Below are 15,548 nucleotides of genomic sequence, written 5' to 3' on the forward strand. Positions count from 1 at the left end.
AATATCCTGTCTGCAGTTTAGTTTGCATAGACTATGTATACTGCTTGCACAATGTATAATTCACACATGAGCAATGGGCGTAACAACATACAAATTCGATTAGAGAAAAATAAAAATAATATATGCCGACTATACAACCTGCGCTAGCGAAGCGTCAGGCGCTAGGCCAGTTATAATATGTATACAGAGTGGTCCAGAAAAATGTTGACACTCTTTGACAGTTAATATCTTTGTATCAAAATGACATATCGTAGCAATTTTCCTCGGTAGCATAGTCCATTGTTTTCTTAACAGGTCTTGACGTGCGTTTTCCAGCAGATGACAGTGCAGCTGTGAATGACATAAGATCGTCGTTTGAGCAACGCAAGGCCGATTTGAAGTGGTATTTAGAGTACGAAAATATGATGGAGGTACATTGCAATGGCGTGATGTGTAAAGAATTCAGCCATCAACATGTACAATAATTAGTCGTATTCAGGAAAAATCTGAAGTCGATGGCACTGTTAGGATGTGCATAAAGAGATCTGGCCGACCAAAAACGTCAACGACTCCAGCTTCCGGTGCTCCTGTGTTGCAGCATTTTACTAGGTCATACTGAAAATCTGTAAAGCAGGATGGACGTGAATGCGGGGTAAGCCGATCAAGCGTACGACGAATTCTGAAGCGGAAAGTGTACATTCCAAGATCGCTGCGCGCTATGAAGGAGGACGATCTGGATCGAAGAATGGACTACTGCGAGTGGTTTGAAGGCATGATTCGTGAGGATGAATGGTCCGCAGGGGTGATTATCAGGTCTGACGAGGCGCAGTTCAAACTGAATAGTACTGTTAACCGCCACAGCTGCTTGTACTGGGCTCCTGAAAATCCTCATGTTCACATGGACAAAAATGTCAATCTACTGGCTGTTAATGTGTGACGTGGGCCCAGTCTTCTTTGAAAGTACTGTAACTGGTGAGGTGTATCTTCATATGCCCCAAACGTCGATCTTACCTGCATCTGAGAAGTGCTTGGAAATGAAAGATTCTACTCACAACAAGATGGCAACGTGCAGTACTCCGTGGCCATCTGCGGGCACTGATGGTGAGATATCGGTCTTCTTGTGGTGTTGTACACTGTGGACGTCCCATACTGTAGCGCCTGGATACGTTTCCTGTCTGCTGGAATCGCTGCCATAATCTTGAGATCACACTTTGTGGCACACGGAGGGCCCGTGCTACGACCTGCTGTGTTTCACCAGTCTCCAGTCGCCCTAGTATTCTACCCCTCATAACGTCATCAATATGTGATCTTTGAGCCAGTTTCAACACACAGTCACCATTAGCACGTCTGGAAACGTTTGCACACATACTCGCTGCACCGTACTCTGACATGCTGCGTACGTGGACTGCTGCCAGCGCCAACGTGCAACAACCGCATGTCAAATGCACCGCATGGTCATACCCCGAGGTGATGTAAACCCGCAAACCGCCCACCACAGCGTTGTTTCACCAAGTATCAACATTATCCTTAATTTATGAGCATGAGTGTACTTGGACGATGGATAGGTTGAAGAGAAGCTGTCGACCGCTCAGCACGGTGTCCAGATGTTACTCTTCTTGACTTCTACCCATTGGGGGGACCTTGAAAACGGTACACCGGCAACACTGACAGCCGTACTTCGGTCAACAGTTCAGAGACATCCACACTGTTTGGCTGCTAGACGGGATCACTTTCAAGACGTGGAATAACCTTCACCCCCCCCCCCCCCCCCGTGCAAGAACTGAAACGGGATGTCATTTTATTCCATTGATATCAAAGTCTACATTTTTCTGGAGCTCTCTGCAGATGTAAACCCCTTGACGCGAGCCACATTACAGCAAGTTGTCACAATTTTGATCCACCGAATATTTAAAAAAGTGATCTAAATGCTAAAACAGCACATTACGCAATCTCGCCATAAATTTCGAGCACTCCACGAGTATTGGCCGTAGCGATAAAAGGCTGAAGTTAGGGTGCACAGAAAGTTTCCGAAGGGAGATTATTTCGTTGCCGGACACGATTACGCTGTATCGCAGCAGTGCACAGAAACGTGTCATGAGCAATATCCGCAAAGCTGCAGAACGCTGAGCCTTGAGAGGCACGTAAAAGCGGGAAGGCGCGGCCTGCCGGTCGATACGGGCGCGCACCGGGGTCGCGCGAGTGCGGATCTGCTCTCACGTTGCAGGCTGCAGGCGCTGCAACGTCGCTCCAGCCAGCTGCTGCGCCTCCACTCGTCACTTCCTTACTGTGTCCAAACTACGGTCGCGCGGTCTATCTAACTGAACTGACAATTTCTTGGTAGAAGGGACGCCCCGCCGCATGTTATCTTGGATCGAGGGACATCGACGGGAACTGAAAGGAAGCTACCTATGTCGCCTCACACTAAGAACATTGTCATAAGAGATGTCATGGGTTTCTTGCACACATAATGCTGCAGTATGGATAACAGTGTGGAAGTGAAATGATGCGGCAACTGGAAACGTACCGCCGGCCGTGGTGGCCGAGCGGTTCTAGGCGCTTCAGTCTGGATCCGCGCGACCGCTACGGTCGCAGGTTCGAATCCTGCCTCGGGCATGGATGTGTGTGATGTCCTTAGGTTAGTTAGGTTTAAGTAGTTCTAAGTCCTAGGGGAATGATGACCTCAGATGTTAAGTCCCATAGTGCTCAGAGCCATTTGATTTTGGAACCGTACTCCAAAGTTGAAGTATGCGGGGCAGTACGATTCTTTTGAGAGAAACTTCTGAATTGCTCACAGATTCACTGTGAAACTCTAGCAGTAATGGACCAAATGCAATGTCGCCCCTAGCCGTACTGTAGTGGTGTTAACAATTTTACAAAGGCCGCATAGTAGGGGGTGATGCTAATCAGAGAGGAACGCCATCGACATCGGCAAAATACGACAAGGCCCAGGCAATCGAGAAACTGATTCGCAGCAACAGCAACTTTTCGAACGATGAGTACTTTCACACAGCGATTCTCAAACGGCTTCGTGACAAAGGGACGAATTTCTGTCGTTATTGTTGCTATTATTGTTGTTGTTGTTGTGGTCCTCATTCTGAACGCTGGTGCTACTGTATCATGTGCAAACCTCTGGCTCTCTTAATAACCTACATTCTTCATCAGGTTACCTTCCATTCAGAAAGCTGTTGCACTCACGGACCGCTACGGTCGCAGGTTCGAATACTGCCTCGGGCATGGATGTGTATGATGTCCTTAAGTTAGTTAGGTTTAAGTAGTTCTAAGTTCTAGGGGACCAGAAGTTAAGTCCTACAGTGCTCAGAGCCATCTGAACCATCTGCACTCAGCGACTGTTACATTTACCTGTAAATAAGAGAGTTTAGCTATCAGTCGACCTTTTTAAATTTTATTGTGCACATCTAGATTTCGGCTAGAAGCTAGCTATTCTCAATGCACTATTATTTTTGCTCACTCAACTGTGGATGAAGCCCAACCAACAGACATTAAATGCATTGAGCGAAAATAATAGCGCATTGAGAATGGCTAGCTTCTAACCGAAATCTAGATCTGCACAGTAAAATTTAAAAAAGGACAACTGATCGCTGCAATCTATAATTTACAAAACCTACATTCTTCTAAATCTGCTTACTGCATTCATCTCTTGGTCTCTCTCTCTCTCTCTACAATTTGTACCACCCATACTTCCCTCCAATACTAAACTGACAATTCCTTCACCTGTCAGAATATGTCTTATCAACTGATGAACAGATTTAGTCGGGGCCAAAAATTTCCTTTTTTCCCAGCTTGATTCGGTGTTCCTCATTAGTTAAGCGATCCACCCATCTAACCTTCAACATACATCTGTAAGACCACATCTCAAAAGGTCCTATTCTCTTCGTTAAGAAAGAGTTCACGAACTGCAGTTATGGTTCCGCATCAGCTGCAGAATATTTCAGAAAAATGAATATTTGTGACGGACCGGGACTTGAACCCGGATTTCTCGCTCGCAACAAAGCGAGGAATCCTGCTTCGAGTGCTGGTCCGGCACGAATTTTCATTTGTTCTGAAATATCCTACAGCTGATGCTCAACCACGATCGCAGTTTGCGAGTTTATTCTTAATTTAATGCGCCTGTTGATAGTAAACGCACTGTCCCACAAATAGCACTGCAATACTCTCTTCTAGTCGGAACTGTTCCCCGTTGAAGTTTCACACCCGTGAAAAGTGGCACACGAAACAAATGTCTTCAGAAAAGACTTCCTAACACTTAAATTTATACAGGATGGATATTAATAATATCGACAAACTGCATGGACGGATTCCTGGCGGAGGAAAGAAAGTTCTTTGAATATGTGTCCGGAAATGCATCCTTGCCACAGTAGAAGGCGCTGGCTATTAGCCAGGTCCTCCTCTAAATCATCGTTAGAACGTCGAACTGACAGGTTTTGAAATAAGTGACAACGCAACAGAAGTGCAACCAAAATCCCCCAACAGAGGAAAAATACGATTCTACTGTATATAAAGTACACGTAAGATCTACTCGTCTTGTAGCAGCAGCGTACTGTAGGATGCTACAGGAGCGATACATTCGTAGTTATCTGAAAAACCGCAGGTCGTTCTCGTATTCGAAAAATGTCATCGTTAAGACGTACACAACTATAGGCTTATAGCCTTGACGTCGGTCTGTTGCTTCGTTATTTTATCCCGTCCATTTTGAACATACTTTCAGTCCACTGTTAATGTGACGCCCAAGCACTTAAATGATTTCATAATTTTAATAATTGCCTCCTCGGTTTTTAAACCACGCCTTTCCATTCCTCTGAACATATGCTGTGTTTTTCCAATATTTGGTTCGATACCCCATTCGCCATACTCCTACACTAATTTCCTAACCATGCAACATGCATCGTCTTCAACTTCGGTTACAATATAAATACATCAATACAAAGACAAATACAATCAAATACATGGGACGCCATCCCGGGCTTACATTTCAGCAAGTTAGTGCCCTTCCTCTCACGGCGAGAGTTTTTACCGCTTGTCTTCGTGCATGACAAACCCTACCTTGGCCAGCAAGGTCCTCGGATCTCTCTCCGACTGAGAACATTAGGAACACTGTGGGCAAAGCCGTCCAACCATCTCTGGATTTTGACGATCTAACGAGCCGGTTTGACAGAATTTGGCACGATTTCTACATCTAGATCTACATCTACATCCATACTCCGCAAGCCACCTGACGGTGTGTGGCGGAGGGTACCCTGAGTACCTCTATCGGTTCTCCCTTCTATTCCAGTCTCGTATCGTTTGTCGAAAGAAGGATTGTCGGTATGCTTCTGTGTGGGCTCTAATCTCTCTGATTTTATCATGGTCTCTTCGCGAGATATACGTAGGAGGGAGCAATATACTGCTTGACTCTTCGGTGAAGGTATGTTCTCGAAACTTTAACAAAAGCCCGTACCGAGCTACTGAGCGTCTCTCCCGCAGAGTCTTCCACTGGAGTTTATCTATCATCTCCGTAACGCTTTCGCGATTACTAAATGATCCTGTAACGAAGCGCTCTGGTCTCCGTTGGATCTTCTCTATCTCTTCTATCAACCCTATCTGGTACGGATCCCACACCGCTGAGCAGTATTCAAGCAGTGGGCGAACAAGCGTAGTGTAACCTACTTCCTTTGTTTTCGGATTGCATTTCCTTAGGATTCTTCCAATGAATCTCAGTCTGGCATCTGCTTTACCGACGATCAACTTTATATGATCATTCCATTTTAAATCACTCCTAATGCGTACTCCCAGATAATTTATGGAATTAACTGCTTCCAGTTGCTGACCTGCTATTTTGTAGCTAAATGATAAGGGATCTATCTTTCTATGTATTCGCAGCACATTACACTTGTCTACATTGAGATTCAATTGCCATTCCCTGCACCAAGCGTCAATTCGCTGCAGATCCTCCTGCATTTCAGTACAATTTTCCATTGTTACAACCTCTCGATACACCACAGCATCATCTGCAAAAAGCCTCAGTGAACGTCCGATGTCATCCACAAGGTCATTTATGTATATTGTGAATAGCAACGGTCCTATGACACTACCCTGCGACACACCTGAAATCACTCCCTAAAGAGTATATATACCCAACAACACTATCAGTCAGTGCCAAGCTAAATAATGCTTGCATATTGGCCGGAGGTGGACCAACGCGTTAATGACTTGCTCAATTTGTGATGCCGAATCATCTAATTTTTCCTGAAACTGTAATCATTTGTTTGTTTGTACATTATTGGGTTGGTGCATAAGACTGTAGCGTTTTTGTTTTGCATGTTGATACTCCGGTTGCCACGGGTTTATTTTCTCATTTTCGTTTTTTAGTTATAGTTCGCTATTGATATCTGAGTTTACTTACTGTTATTTTGTCAGTCGGAGATAGTAAGTAGAGTTGTGGACGTTAGAAAGTAGAGTGCCAAGTGGAGAAATTGGAACATCTCAGGCGTATTCTTCCGTTTGAGTTCCATAGAAGGGCGACAGCAGCAGAGCTACCTAGAAACATTTGTGCTGTGTATGGGGATAATGTTATTGGACAGAGCAGGACAAGAAAATGGTTTTTCTTGCTTTAAGGAGGATCATTTGAACAGTACTGACTCTCCACGTTCAGGAAGACTTTCTGGGTTTGATGAAGATCGTTTAAACGCATTAATCCACAACGATCCACGTCAGTGTACTCTAGATCTGGCGAATGTGGGGAACTGTCATCATTATACCATAGAGCGAACTTTGAATACAATTGGGAGGGTTCGAAAATCGGCTGAATGGGTACCGCGTACTGTAAGCCAAAATCATAAAAATCAGCAGGTGGCCAAATGTGCATTTCTGCTTGCTCGTCCTCAGTTGGCACGTGAACAACACCGACCATTCCTATCCTGCTTCATTACTAGTAACGAGAAATGGTGTTTTTAAGTAACATAACGAAAAGAACGGATGGCTGAGCCCAAACAAGGCATCAACTCCCCTACAAAGACGTGAGCGCATTCACAAAAGATAATGTTATGCATGTGGTTGAACAGCGATGGTGTGATGTAACAATCACTGCTGACATTTATTGTCAACAACTGTGGCGTCATGTAGACGCAGTCCAACAACAACGACCAGAAAGATTGCGTGACGTGAAGCTACTCCACGATAATGCCCACTCGCATTCTGTTAGAATGACAAAAAACACTATGTAGGAGTTGGGTTGGGAAGTCATTCCGTACTCGCCTTATTCATCTATTCTTGGGCCCTCAAATTTTCACCTTTTCCGCTCTCTATCGAACAACCTTCAAGGGTCTTCCTTTTCGTATGAAACCACGGTTCCGATGTGTTTCGCAGAATCGAAAAGTTACCCCAGCGTTGGCAGACTGTTGCAAATAGCGAATGAGAATAACCACTACTGGCCATTAAAACTGCTACACCAAGAAGAAATGCAGATGATCAACGGATATTGAAAGATGGCTCTGAGCACTATGGGACTTAACTTCTAAGGTCATCAGTCCCCTATAACTCAGAACTACTTAAACCTAACTAACGTAAGGACAGCACACACATCCATGTCCGAGGCAGGATTCGAACCTGCGACCGTAGCGGTCGCGCGGTTCCAGACTGTAGCGCCTAGAATCGCTCGGCCACCCCGGCCGGCTAAACGGATATTCATTGGACAAATATATTATACCACGTAGAACTGACATGTGATTACATTTTCACGCAGTTTGGGTGCATATATCCTGAGAAATCAGTACCCAGAACAACCGCCTCTCTCCGTAATAACGGCCTTGATACGCCTGGGCATTGAGTCAAACAGAGTTTGGATGGCGTGTACAGGTACAGCTGCCCGTGCAGCTTCAACACGATAACACAGTTCATCAAGAGTAGTGACTGGCGTATTGTGACGAGCCAGTTGCTCGGCCATCATTGACCAGACGTTTTCAATTGGTGATAGATCTGGAGAATGTGCTGGCCAGGTCAACAGTCGAACATTTTCTGTATCCAGAAAGGGCCGTACAGAACCTACAACATGCGGTAGTGCATTATCCGGCTGAAATGTAGGGTTTCGCAGGTATCGAATGAAGAGTAGAGCCACGGGTCGTAACACATCTGAAATGTAACGTCCACTGTTCAAAGTGCCGTCAATGTGAACAAGAGGTGACCGAGACGTGTTACCAATGGCACCCATACCATCATACTGGTGACACGCCAGTACGGCGATGACGAATACACGCTTCCAATGTGCATTAACCGCGATGTCGCCAAACACGGATGAGACCATCATGATGCTTTAAACAGAAGCTGGATTCATCCCAAAAAATTACGTTTTGCCATTCGTGCACCCAGGTTCGTCGTTGAGTGCACCATCGCAGGCACTCCTGTCTGTGATGCAGCGTCAAGGGTAACCGCAGCCATCGTCTCCGAGCTGATAGTCCATGCTGCAGCAAACGACGTCGAACTGTTCGTGCAGATGGTTGTTGTCTTGCAAACGCCTCCATCTGTTGACTCAGGGATCGAGACGTGGCTGCACGATCCGTTACAGCTATGCGGATAAGACGCGTGTCATGTCGACTGCTAGTGATACGAGGCCGTTGGGATCGAGCACGGCGTTCCTTATTACCCTTCTGAACTCACCGATTCCATATTCTGCTAACAGTCATTGGATCTCGACCAACGTGAGCAGCAATGTCGCGATACGATAAACCGCAATCGCGATAGGCTATAATCCGACCTTTACTAAAGTCGGAAACGTGGTGATAAGCATTTCTCCTCCCTACACGACGCAACGTTTCACCAGCAACGCCGGTCAGCTGCTGTTTGTGTATGCGAAGTCGGTTGGGAACTATCCTCATGTCAGCACGTTGTAGGTGTCGCCACCGGCGCCATCTTTGTGTGAATACTCTGAAAAGCTAATCATTTGCATATCACAGCATCTTCTTCCTGTAGGTTAAATTTAGCGTCTGTAGCATGTCATTTTGGTGGTGTAGCAATTTTAATGGCCAGTAGTGTATTATTGATGATGAACGTCTGTTACGTGTATCTGTTGCGTTTATTAAACTTCCAAAAAAGTTCAACGAACTTATGCACCAACGTAATACATCACGATTTCCGTCCCTTTCGGATAATTCCTTCACCGTTTTCTTTGTCTAAGAGTGCATTTTGGGAATGGTAGGAGCAGTGCAGTTGCGAGCGTGGATAATTTTAATGCTTTTATAGGGCGGAGACTGCGGCATCCGCGGCACAGTGGTTAATGCCAAGAGCGCGAGCGGCGCGGGACGCCTGCCAAGCAGTGGTGCGCCGCGAACCGGTTGCCGCTGGGCGAATCCCCCGGCCGCGCCGCGTGCGCCTGCACCCGCCGGCCTTGGCTCGGCCGGCCGGTGCCTTTAACGGCGAACGTAAAAAGAAGGAGCCGGCCTGCGGTGCATTGTCGGCGGTTTTGTGGGCTCTGCATGCTTTGACGTCTCCTGTCTGAGTGCCGCTTACAGTACGAACTAGTGCCTGGCTCCTTTGTTTGTAGGCTATTTATATGAGTTGCGCCACTGAATAGGCAACCCAACAGGCGAGTATTAAATGAAGGATCGGTACATTATTCTCAATAGAATTACGTCAAAAGACAGCCAACAGGTCGGAATAGTACCGATAGTGACAGTCCTGCTGTCGGAACTGCAACTTCCTTCCGCTGTCTCCAGATACATAACAGCTTAACATAAGATCTTCCTGAAACTTCCTGGCAGATTAAAACTGTGTGCCGGACCGAGACTCAAACTCGGGACCTTTGCCTTTCGCGGGTAAGTGCTCTACCAACTGAGCTACCCAAGCACGACTCACGCCCCGTCCTCACAGCTCTACTTCCGCCAGTACCTCGTCTCCTACCTTCCAAACTTTATAGAAGCTCTCCTGCGAAGCATGCAGAACTAGCACTCCTGAAAGAAAGGATATTGCGGAGACATGGCTTAGCCACAGCCTGGGGGATGTTTCCAGAATGAGATTTTCACTCTGCAGCGGAGTGTGCGCTGATATGAAACTTCCTGGCAGATTTGGAAGGTAGGAGACGAGGTACTGGCGGAAGTAGAGCTATCAGGACGGGGCTTGAGTCGTGCTTCGGTACCTCAGTTGGTAGAGCACTTGCCCGCGAAAGGCAAAGGTCCCGAGTTCGAGACTCCGTCCGGCACACAGTTTTAATCTGCCAGGAAGTTTCATATAAGCGCACACTCCGCTGCAGAGTGAAAATCTCATTCTGGATACCATCTTCCTACCTCCCTGATCATGGCAGCGTCGGAAGCCAGAGCAGATGTTTTAGCCGAAAAGTGCTGCAGAATTAGGGACAAAGGGGGAAGCCACACACATTTAGCTGAGAGGAAGAAGATCAATTAATTTTTGTAAGTACTGAAATGAAATCCGAGACAGTCTTTACAGTCAATCTTTACAGAGTGGGGCAGCACCAATGCACATTGCCGGATTTTTCGTAGTAGTAGTCGCTTCTTCTCCACAGTATTATACACTGCCCAGTCACAGTGACGTGCCCAGCTGTAAAAAAAACTAGAATAACCACATTTTGCAGCGTGGACGACTGCGAGACGAGCAAAAAGAGAGTTAATGGCGTTTGGAAGGTACCGACAGGAATGTGGAACCGTGCCGACTCCAGATACCGTGACTAGCTGCACGAGGTTTCTCCACTGACAATCCATGTTGCGGGCAGTCTGATCGAGATTGTCCTACAGAGTCTCGATTGTGTTTAAATTCGTTGAGGTTCATGGCCAGGTGAGTACGGTTAACTCATCCTGCAGTTGTTCGAACCATGTACGTACAGTGCGAGTTGTGTGACACGTTGCATTACTCTGCGGGTAGATGCCATCATGGCGAGGAAAAACGAGCTGCATACAGGGATGGACATGGTCACCAAGCATAGATGCATATTTGTGTTGATCCATTGTGCGTTCCAGAATGACGAGATCGCCCAGAGAATGCCATGATAACTTTCCCCATACTATAACGCTCCGTCTTCCGGCCTGGATTCTTTCGACAGTTACTGCCGCAGGGCGTTTGCTTTCAGATGTTTCACCTCGTACACGCCGTACACCTGAAAGAGCCACCTGCGGCCACTCAGCGGATGTACAGTTGTTGTAGTGGCGCGCAAATTCCACCTTCCTTGGCTGACGAACAGCAGTCAGCATGCTGCATGAACCAGGCGCCTGCTGCGAAGGCCCATACCCATCAACCTTCACTGAACGGTCGTTGAGGAGGCACTGTTGGTAAACCTTTGGTTCGTCTGGGCGCTCAGTTGCGCAACACTTACATGTCTATTCGCCGGTATACATCGCAGCAGCCGACGTTCAGCCCTGTCATGTGTGCCCTGTCGAGCAGCACAGTTACATCGCAGCTAGTTTTTGAAAGCGGCCTGCCGGAGTGGCCGAGCGGTTGTAGGCGCTTCAGTCTGGAACCGCGCGACTGCTACGGTCGCAGGTTCGAATCCTGCCTCGGGCATGGATGTGTGAGATATCCTTAGGTTAGTTAGGTTTAAGTAGTTCTAAGTTCTAGTGCTCAGAGCCATTTGAAGCATTTTTTTTTTTTTTTATAGCGCTATTCCGTCATGAACGGTATACTTTAACCACAGGAGCCACACTAACAGTTACAGACTTGGCCGTTCCGGAACTGCTTCCACATTTGGCCCTAAAGCCAATGATCATGCCCCCTTGGACGTCAGATAAATCACTACGTTTCCCCTAGGATTCGAACCCAGGTCTCCTTGGAAAATCATATTGCTCAGACCACTGTGCCACGGCTATGGCCTTGTGGCACGATTAGTTATCCTGCTGGAAGATGCCATCGCCTCAGGGAGAGACGTCAAACATGAAGGAACGCTTGTCGTAGTCCACAGCTACCATGTTGTCTTATCACCACACACTCCATGGGACCCAAGTTGAATGTCCCCCATAGCATAATACTGAACCCATCAGCCTGCATCCGTGGAGCGGTTGTAAGATTCGAGCAGCCTCGATGACGCCATATACCTCAGATAATGAGAAACATGATTCATCCGACGGGGCGACGCGTTTCCGTTTCAAGCGAAACTGTATGGTTCCAGAGACCTTTCCTAGTCTCAAGCATCTATAATGTCCATATGCAGACTGAAGCAACGAAAGATTCGAACCCAGCTCTCCTGCTCACTAGACAGATGCACTGACCACTGCCGGCCGGTGTGGCCGTGCGGTTCTAGGCGCTACAGTCTGGAGCCGCGCGACCGCTACGGTCGCAGGTTCGAATCCTGCCTCGGGCATGGATGTGTGTGATGTCCTTAGGTTAGTTAGGTTTAAGTAGTTCTAAGTTCTAGGGGACTGATGACCACAGATGTTAAGTCCCATAGTGCTCAGAGCCACTGACCACTATGCCACACTCGCGCAGTCGTTTAGCACAACTGCTCTGATTACACTAGCACGCCTTCCTCCTCAATCCAAATTACCATCTACGTCGCATCCTACTTAGTGTTCCACCTAAACACGAACAGCATTGCAGAGGGTCTGCAACTGTACTGGAATACCAACTCAGTGTCGAACGAACAGGGTATCCTGTCTGACACCCAGGCATGGGTGGTGTAGTGGTTAGTGTGTCTGCCTAGTGACCGGTTCGAATCCCAGCCTGGATACAAATTTTCATTCGTCACTTCAGTTTGTATATATACATCACAGATGTTAAACACTTGAAAATGTCTCTGGAACCACATCGTTTCATTTGATTAAAGCACTTACACCTGAGGTTCAAGCAGGATGACTCATTTCGTTCGATTCTGAGTTGCCATTCTAACACAGTTGGTGAGCCTCTGCAATGGTGTTCGAGTTTAGGTGGAATATCAGGTGGGCTGAGACGTGACTGACAGTTTGGATTGACGAAGGCGTGCTAGTGCAGTCCGTGCAGTTGTCAAAGCCACTGCGCCCGAGTGGCTTGGTGGTTAGTGTATCTCTCTAGTGAGCACCCGGGTTCGAATCCCAACCTTGGTACAAATTATCGTTCGTCGCTTCAATCTGCATATATAAGTTTCCATTTATCCACAGTCAGTTCTCGATGATGCCGTGCCCAGTGCAATCGTGATTGACAATGTTTTGGGTTAACATGAGAACTGGTAGTCGTCGTCTGGTGTTGTGTCTCAACTTTAACAATGCGCACTGAACGGTGGGCTTCGCAACACTTGTGCCTACACCAGGTCTGCCGTAGGTCACCGCCTATCCTGATTTCCAAACTGGACAAGCCTGTGATCTCTATGTTTATTGCATGGTGTGTGCTTGTCCAACATTTTACCCTTCAACTACTTTCCATAGACGTTCACGATTGTAGCATGCCAACAGCTGACAAGCTTCGCCGTTCCCGAGGTGATTTGCTCTTGCGGTCAAAATTGACGCTATAGTGATTCTACTTTCGTTTCTGCTCCGCTTATATACATACATTCCTTAGAGTCTCACGTGCCCGTAATTCCACTAAGAAGCATTCAGCCCAATTGATATTGGTCATAATGTTTTTGCTTGTCAGTGGAAAATACAAGGGTTGTGATGCCCCACAATTTTTTCCAACTATATTTATCCTTAAGAGTTAGAATTTTGTACATTTCTTTTACACGTACTGTTTTTCTACAGAGACTCCATCACACCATATCGGCTTACGACAGCGTTGTGTAATTGCGTGTATTGCCTGTTGGTATTGTTATTTGCTCGTAGTCATATTTTCGCTGCAAGAATTACGCTCTCATCATTTTCAAAGTGTGTCCCACATAAAAAATCCTGATTTTTTTCTGGAGAGGGAGCTACCTCGCATTTCTTCTCTTTTGCTGGTTGCAGGTGGTTACGCTTCAGTGACTATCAGTTTTCAGCTCAAAGTGATGCACCCAGGTCTCGTCACCTGAAACCGTCCGTTGCAAAACGATGTCTCATTTGGCCTTAGACTCATACAGATTAAATGAATTTTCTTTGAATCTTATCGTCTGTTGTGAGCATTCGTGGAACTCATCTTGAGCATACCATTAAATATCCAAGAGTCTCAGTCATTGCACACACACTTCCAATTCTAACCGATGGCTGTAAAGCCAGTCATCGAATTGTGATGGGCCTGTCAGCAGGAATAATGGGAGCGTGTTTCACCATGTAGTGAGCAGTGGCTGTTACACAACGACCAGAACGTTACCGACCATTGAACTCAGTTTCTGCACGTATTGACGCTTTTACCCTCTTTACCCTCCGCCCAATCGTACTTCTATCAACTGTATTCTTAGTATACACGGCACACAAACGGTTGTGAATGTTCACGGCGGTTTCTTTTCCCGCAATCAAGAATTCAGTTAACACATTGCTCGTAATGGCGTAGACGCCATTTTGATGGTTCATTACGGCTCTGCCAACTGCCTGAATTGTTAGAAATTTCACGCATATGCAGAAGAAACAGCATATTTAAAGAACCTGAGAGGTTTACAGAATGAGATTTTCACTCTGCAGCGGAGTGCGCGCTGATATGAAACTTCCTGGCAGATTAAAACTGTGTGCCAGACCGAGACTCGAACTCGGGACCTTCACCTTTCGCGGGCAAGTGCTCTACCATCAGAGCTACCCAAGCACGACTCACGCCCCGTCCTCACAGCTGTACTTCCGCCGGTACCTCGTCTCCTACTTTCCAAAGTTCACAGGAGCTCTCCTGCGAACCTTGCAAGAACTAACACTCCTGGAAGAAAGGATGTTGTGGAGACATGGCTTAGCCAGACCCTGGGGGATGTTTCCAGAATGAGTTCGAGTCTCGGTCCGGCACACAGTTTTAATCTGCCACGAAGTTTCAACCTGAAAGGTCTTTTCCTCGTATACAGGGTGAGGGCAAGAGGACTTTACTCCATCAAAAAATCATAGAAACTAAACAGTGCAACTTACTCGCTTTGAAACCTTAACCTGTGAATAGAATATCTCTGGATGACTTTTTTTTGCGAATGAGCACAATTATTTTGTTTCAGGCTGTCGCCACCAGTAAGTGTGAGTGTAAAGAATGGCAACTGCGCCTGAACACAAGATGATATGGTGTCATTCTTCAGTTTGAAAAAAAGAGAATTGCTATCTGCTGTTGAACGGGAATTTCTCACGCATTTTCAACAGAAGGCATCCAGCAGAGCCCCCTTTTTCGTCACGTACAAACAGTCTGAAGACATGAACTGTATTTGCAAACTAAATGTTGATCACAATCGAACAGCGTCCCAGTGAAGCCCTCAGAAATCAACATGTCAAGCAAGTCATGAGTCTCATATCTCACAAATAACCGCTCCCAAAATTCGCGGTGAAACAGTACAGACTGCACTTGGTCCCGGAGGTTATACTCTGGGCTCTGACCTCTGCACCAAGAAATTGGCTGGAATGGCGACTGACAACGACACATCAAAGAGCTTTACTGATGAAGCAACGTTTCACACTTATACTGAAGTTAACTGGCACAATGTTAGTTTTGGGAACAGAAAACCCCCGTTTCACAGTGGAACTTCGATATTCGCCAAAGATCAGTGTGTTTTACACAATGACGAAGGATAAGACTCACAG

At 46.5% G+C, this 15,548-nt stretch overlaps 1 protein-coding gene across 2 annotated transcripts in view; it reads right to left on the bottom strand.

Annotated features, from left to right (window-relative positions):
- The window catches only part of LOC126194765 (ATP-binding cassette sub-family G member 4-like), a 462,797-nt gene that overhangs the window by 361,520 nt on the left and 85,729 nt on the right, over positions 1-15,548 (bottom strand). The gene's annotated exons all lie outside the window — the stretch shown is intronic.

Source organism: Schistocerca nitens, chromosome 7 (genome assembly GCF_023898315.1).
Source record: "Schistocerca nitens isolate TAMUIC-IGC-003100 chromosome 7, iqSchNite1.1, whole genome shotgun sequence".
NCBI classification, from domain to species: domain Eukaryota; kingdom Metazoa; phylum Arthropoda; class Insecta; order Orthoptera; family Acrididae; genus Schistocerca; species Schistocerca nitens.